Raw genomic sequence first — 6,343 nt, 5'->3', positions numbered from 1 at the left:
AGTTCACTATGAATATATAAAATAGGAAGGGTTTCTTGGGCAGTTGATCCAAAGGGGGGGGGATGATCCACTTGCAGTTCACTATGAATATATAAAATAGGAAGGGTTTCTTGGGCAGTTGATCTAGTATATAAAAGCCTGCATCAGTTACCACAACATAATATTACTCTGCCATTTCAGATATGCCTGCAGGACGAGCAAATTCGTCGTAAGTGATTGCTGAGCAAGGCCAAATCATCGGGATGTGGAGACCCGGGGCAACTGTGCCGAACATTGCTGTCGAAGTGGGGAGGAGCACCAAGACGATTAGGAGGTGGATCCGCCGGTGGGAGGAAGAGGGCTCAGTGGAGATGAAACCTCGAAGCGGGAGGCCACGAGTAACGTCAGCAAGGATGGACGCCATGATCGTGGTAGCTGCAACGGCATATCCAATGCAAACGTCAGTGGAGCATACGAGAAATCTGGACCTCAACTGCCATCGCATACAGAGAGACAGCTCCCCAGCCACGCTCGCTCACTGGTTTGCGCTTTCCAGAGTGACTTATTTACCAGACGATTAACAGCTTAATTAGGACGTACGCAACATTTTCAGACTGGGAAACGATCTATAATTATTTTCAATTTAAAAACTGATATTTAATTGCATGATTCCCGTCCCAATTAACTCGGTAAATTACATTAATATCATATAGGCCTAGTTCCACAAACTCTCGCTACGTGCGAGAGCGTGGTCTTCCCTCAGACGACCTTGAACTCAGTCTCTTCAATGGCGCGGCGTTTGAAATTACACTGAAATTTCTGAATATTACAATCGACCCCCCTAAAAAAAGACAGCACTGTCCTCATGTGCTGAGAAAAACATGCATACGACCCCCTAAAAAATTGTTCTAAGAAACTGCATCTCACCCTTTTAACTTGCTAAACGCAGCATTCCCGTCTTCTTTTCTCCCCTTCTCTCTCCCGCTAACACTCGACCCCCCTAAAAAAAAACAGCACTGTCCTCATGTGCTCAGAGAACAAATTAGAAACCACCTTCAACTCTGCCCTATTCCAACTCGCAGCCAGCAACTCCATTTCTTGCCTAGCCCAATTCAAAACCAACCAGAACATACAAGCTCCCCTTTTGCCTGGCCCTTAAGCTAGAGAACCAATGTCAAAAATAATACCAAATCCACATCCTGCATACTCTCCTTTGGCCTGGCCCTTGATCTAAGAGAACCAATGTCAAACAATACTCAGTCCAAATCAAACATGCTCTCCTTTTGCCCGGCCCTTGAACTGAGAGGAACCAATGTCAAAACAATACTCAGTCCACACGAACTCTCTCACGTCTTCAACGATCGACTCAATCCACGTCTCCGAACCTCATGCCGGCAGACCAGCCCTCTGACAATGCACCAGTCCATATTAGTGAGGCCCTGGCCACTACAACCGTACACTCAATCCCGCTCATGACAGCAACCACTACTCAACGCACCTTTCCGACCTACCCATCTCTCCAAACCCCTCTGCCCTACTCACGACTCCAACTCACCCATGACAACCTGCATTTTCTCATTTACCTGCAACTCTCTGAACTACTACTACTCTTCCGCCACCAACACCTTCCGCAGCTGGCTATGTAGTCTCGCACTGTTTCTCCCATGCCTGGCCAGAAACCTCGCTCCTGCACCAGCGACAGAGTACCATCTCGCCCCTGATGTCCCACCTCGTCGTGGCAGGCTCTAATCAAAGCCTCCTGCAAGTTTGAAGATAACACTGTCACCTCCCTCCATAGATTCTTTCCTTCGGGTCTTCTATGCCATCCCTACATGTTTGTCTTGACTTTTCCACAGTGCGGCTCAGTCATCATGTGGTGCTTGTAGGAATCTCCGACGCCGAATGTTTAAATAATATATATGTTCGTTGCTTCACCGAGGCGGAAAGGAAGGACAATAGGATATATGTGTATGCATATATTTTGTACCTATGTGCACACAGAAAGATACACACTTTCTTATAACATTTATTAATAATTTTCTGAATGTTAAAGTGCCTTGCTGTAACACAACTCAGCGCACTCGATGCAACAAACTTGAAGCAACACAAAAACTTGCCTAGTGTAAGAGGTTTAGTAACTTAAGCCACAAACACTGGCTGAGGAAGGCCGGGATCAGTAGGATTGTACCTGATGATACCAGTACGGGAATACATATAACTGGTTGACTTAAACTGAAACTTTAAAGTAAATATAACAAATAACATCAACATTACAGTCACCTTCTATATTAATTTGATACATTCACTTACACCATAATATGAAATAAAGCGCCACATTTGTCATGAGCAATCTCGGTTCTATTAAACAGACGACCTGCTTGTTATCTACTGTTGCATTAACCAAAGAGGCTCACGAAAAATACTAAGCGGGCACGCATTTTATTTTTATTTCATAAATTGAAGTGCAATTAAGTTTATCCGTTCAAACGTAGAAATAGTATGATTAGAATAATTGATTTTTAATGCTAACTCATAGAAAAATATCAAACAGTATATTGTAAGTGTACTTGTATGGAGTAAGACAAACTTTTTGCACGTCAGCCAGTGAGTGAGACTGACATGCTGCAGTAAGTTGTGTCCATACAATTATATTGTGCAGTATACATCATTTGTGTAGGGATTACAAAATATATGATATCACATTATTTATGTTTGTCGAGAATATTTAGATGTTAGAGCTGCTAAGACATCATCTGTTTCTAACTTTTTATAACAAGGTCTAGTTAATCAACCAGCCAAAGCTGTCGTTTATCAAAGTATACATGATGCTAAGCTGCTCCCCTGTTGTCACACATTACCTTGAAGTTAATGGAAGTGATTGCGAGGATGAAGGAGGAAGACACAAGACAGGAGAATCTTACGAAAACAGGTCAATTAATTTGATGGTAACATAGTCAATGACAAGGAAGGTACGAAAACCTTAATTGTTGATGATTCTCAGGTACGGTACCTGGATAAAACTTTCTGTGTCCAAAATAGAAATAGGATGAGAGTGTGCTTGCCAGGAGCTGGATTATGGGTATAGTTGACAGGATGGACATATCATGGAAACACTCCATTATCTGCCTCAGTGCAGGAGGTAATGATATTGGCCGGTGTAGGAGTAAGGAGCTCCTTGATAAAATCAAGGCAGCTAACGAACGTATTAGGATGAAGGGAGGGACCCCTATCATATGTGGTGTCCTGCCTAGAAGCAGGATTGGCAATGATTGGTTGTCAAGGGAAGTTGGTGTCAACGGCCATCTTGACAGATATTGCAAATCAATATCAGTCCCATTCATAAACAACTGGAACAACTTTTATGGCAGAAGGGACCTTTAAGCTAGGGATGGGGTAGCAACCCTAGCCGGCTCTTTTGAGAGGTCAGTCGAAGTCTTTACTAGGGAAACATGTGAGCACGGGGATCGTGGAGACGCAGTTGGCGTGGGTAAACAAGGTGAAAGATTACAGAGAAATAGTGCGAGGAAGGATGACAGCTAAATTAGGCAGGGAGTTAAAACGTAAACGCGACAAGGAAAGGACTCGGATCATGACTAAATTAAATGTCTACTACGCAAACAGTAGAATTATAAGAAATAAAATGGATGAAATCAGGGCGTTGGTATGTACCGAAAAAAAAATATAGTACCATTCACCGAAACGTGGGTAAACTTAGACACGTGAGTTATCTGTCGAAAACCAAATTAAAGGTTACAAATTATTCCATACTGTACCGATAGGCAGATTAGGAAAGGAGGCGGTGTCAGGGGCAGATTACTAATGGGACTGATGGGGCTGTAGCCCCATTCCCACTAGTAAAATAGGCCCACAAAATTCCTTACAAAAATATAAGCCCTTTCTCTAATAGGGCTCGTAGACTAGCACAAAATAGCCAGTCTGGTCACCACAGGTGATAAAAAATCCTGGCTGGCGAGTTGAAATATTAGAGAGCTTTTCCGACTGGCAATCATTATTTTAGATTTCAGTACTGATTATATTTTGGGCGGCTGATGTTCAAATTTACCGCCTTGGACAATAGAGTATTCCCGCCCTGGGATTGGCAATTAGGAGAAGACTTCTCGAGCTGTGATTGGCTCTGGGTGACATAAGTCTGATGCTGTTGGCCAAAGTATGCAGGTTTGGAGCTTTATGTTCTCAGTCATGAGTCGTGACTCCTGGGAGATGAGAATTTGTCTACGGTCTTTCAGCTGAGAGTGAGTGTCTGATTTTCGAATGATAAAATACTTACAAAATAGAAGGTTATAACGGATGGCACTTGCTAATGATAGTGTATATGTATTGAAGAGATTGTAATAGATATGTAAGCTAAAAATCAATTACTGCCATAATTATACACATGTAAATAAGCTAGTGTTGTTATCGGTGATCATTTTGCCACTACGTGGGTGACTGCATGTGTTTACAGTGATTTGTAGCCCTAATAAACAAGCTATGAAGCTATAAAATATACATACAGGCATAATTATGTTCTTACATACATCTATAGTATCCATTCATGCATACATACATATTAGCCTATATACTCTAGCCTATACAAATAACTTGAGATAGGCCCTTTAAACTTAATTAGCCCAAGGCCCACGAGACCCTTAATCCAGCCATGGACGGGTTAGCAATCTATGTCAGGGATAATCTGACGTGTGAAATCGACAAGGAAATAAAAACTGAACTGATAAAGAAAGAATTTGGATAGAATTAACCGATGGTAGGGGAAAATTAGTCATACAAGTAATTTATAGACCTCCTGATCTTGATAGAGTTAATGAGCAACTTATTTGGGATGAAATGCACATGGCATCCAGACATAGCAAAGTCTGTATAGTAGGCGACTTAAACTTAGTCAAATAAATTGGACCAACCTTATGGGTAACTCAGAATCAGAGGAATTTCTTGAAACATTTCAGGACTGTTTACTAAGTCAACATATAGCCTAACCCACCAGGAGTAAAATATATTCAATTTAGTTCTGCCAAACAGAGAAAACCTCATTAGTAATGTCGAGGTAGGGAAGGAACTAGCTAACAGCGATCACAAAGAAGTGAGATTCAAAGTAGAACTTAATGTCAGTCGCAAGGAAAATTCCATTAAAGTCCCAGATTTCAGAAGGGCAAACTTTGATAGGTTGAAAAAGCAGCTGAGAGAAGGGGTGACTTCACACAATGTACCCACAGAGGGTGACCTCACTACCTGGTGACCTGACAATGGTAATCTCACAAAATATGACTGCCGAGGGTGACCTGACCACGAGATCTGAGGTTGACGGGTTCCATAACAATTTAAATAATGAGTTACTTTATGCATAAAGGCAGATGTATTATTGGACAAAGGAAGACTAGAGGTAGAAGAATAAATTGTGGTGAAGTTTACCTCTAAGATTATTATAAAGTATTGACCAATAGGATTAAGACCAAGATAAGAAAAGTAAAGAGGAATAATGAACTGAAGGTAGCAAGGGAAGCAAAATCAAACCCCAAGAGATTTTTCGAAATATGTCACACAAAAACATGAGAAAAAATCGGACCAATACAGTCAGATACCGGCGAGCTGACAGAGAAATGAGCAATAATCTGAACAGATATTTTTCAACAGTTTTCACCACCGAGAATCTAAACATGATACCCGAGATAGTGAAGAAAATAGATTAATTGAGATAGTAGTGACAAGTAATGATGTTATTAAACAAATAAACAAACTAAAGCCTAATAAGTCACCAGGTCCTGATGAGATATTTGCCAGAGTATTAAAGGAATGTAAGGAAGAACTTAGTATGCTCTTTGCAAATTTGTTTGACATTAAAAAGGGGTGTGGTGCCAGAATCCCAGAGGATAGCAACTGTGATGCCGATTTTCAAGAAAGAAGATAGATCGCTAGGTGCTGTCTACCGAGCTGGAGCTACTATAGTATAAGAACATAAGAAAGTAAGGAGTCTGCGATAGGCCGGTTGGCCTATGCATGTCAGCTCGTGTCGAGAGTTACAACCACACACTATCGTCCATGTGTCTATCTAGCCTCCTTTTAAAACTTTCTAGTGTGCGGTCTACCGAGCTGGAGCTACTAAAGTATGCGGTCTACCGAGCTGGAGCTACTAAAGTATGCGGTCTACCGAGCTGGAGCTACTAAAGTATGCGGTCTACCGAGCTGGAGTTATGTCTACCGGTATATTTACAATAGCATCCATTAACCTAACCAACCCATTACTATTTATTATATTCATAAACGACATAGATATAGGCGTAGACAGCAACATAAGTAAATTTGCTGATGACACTAAAATAGGAAATCTGACGAGGACTCCACAAAACTA

This window comes from Homarus americanus, unplaced genomic scaffold (assembly GCF_018991925.1).
Source record: "Homarus americanus isolate GMGI-L3 unplaced genomic scaffold, GMGI_Hamer_2.0 scaffold57980, whole genome shotgun sequence".
Lineage (NCBI taxonomy): Eukaryota > Metazoa > Arthropoda > Malacostraca > Decapoda > Nephropidae > Homarus > Homarus americanus.
Note: the sequence above shows the minus strand (reverse complement) of the source record.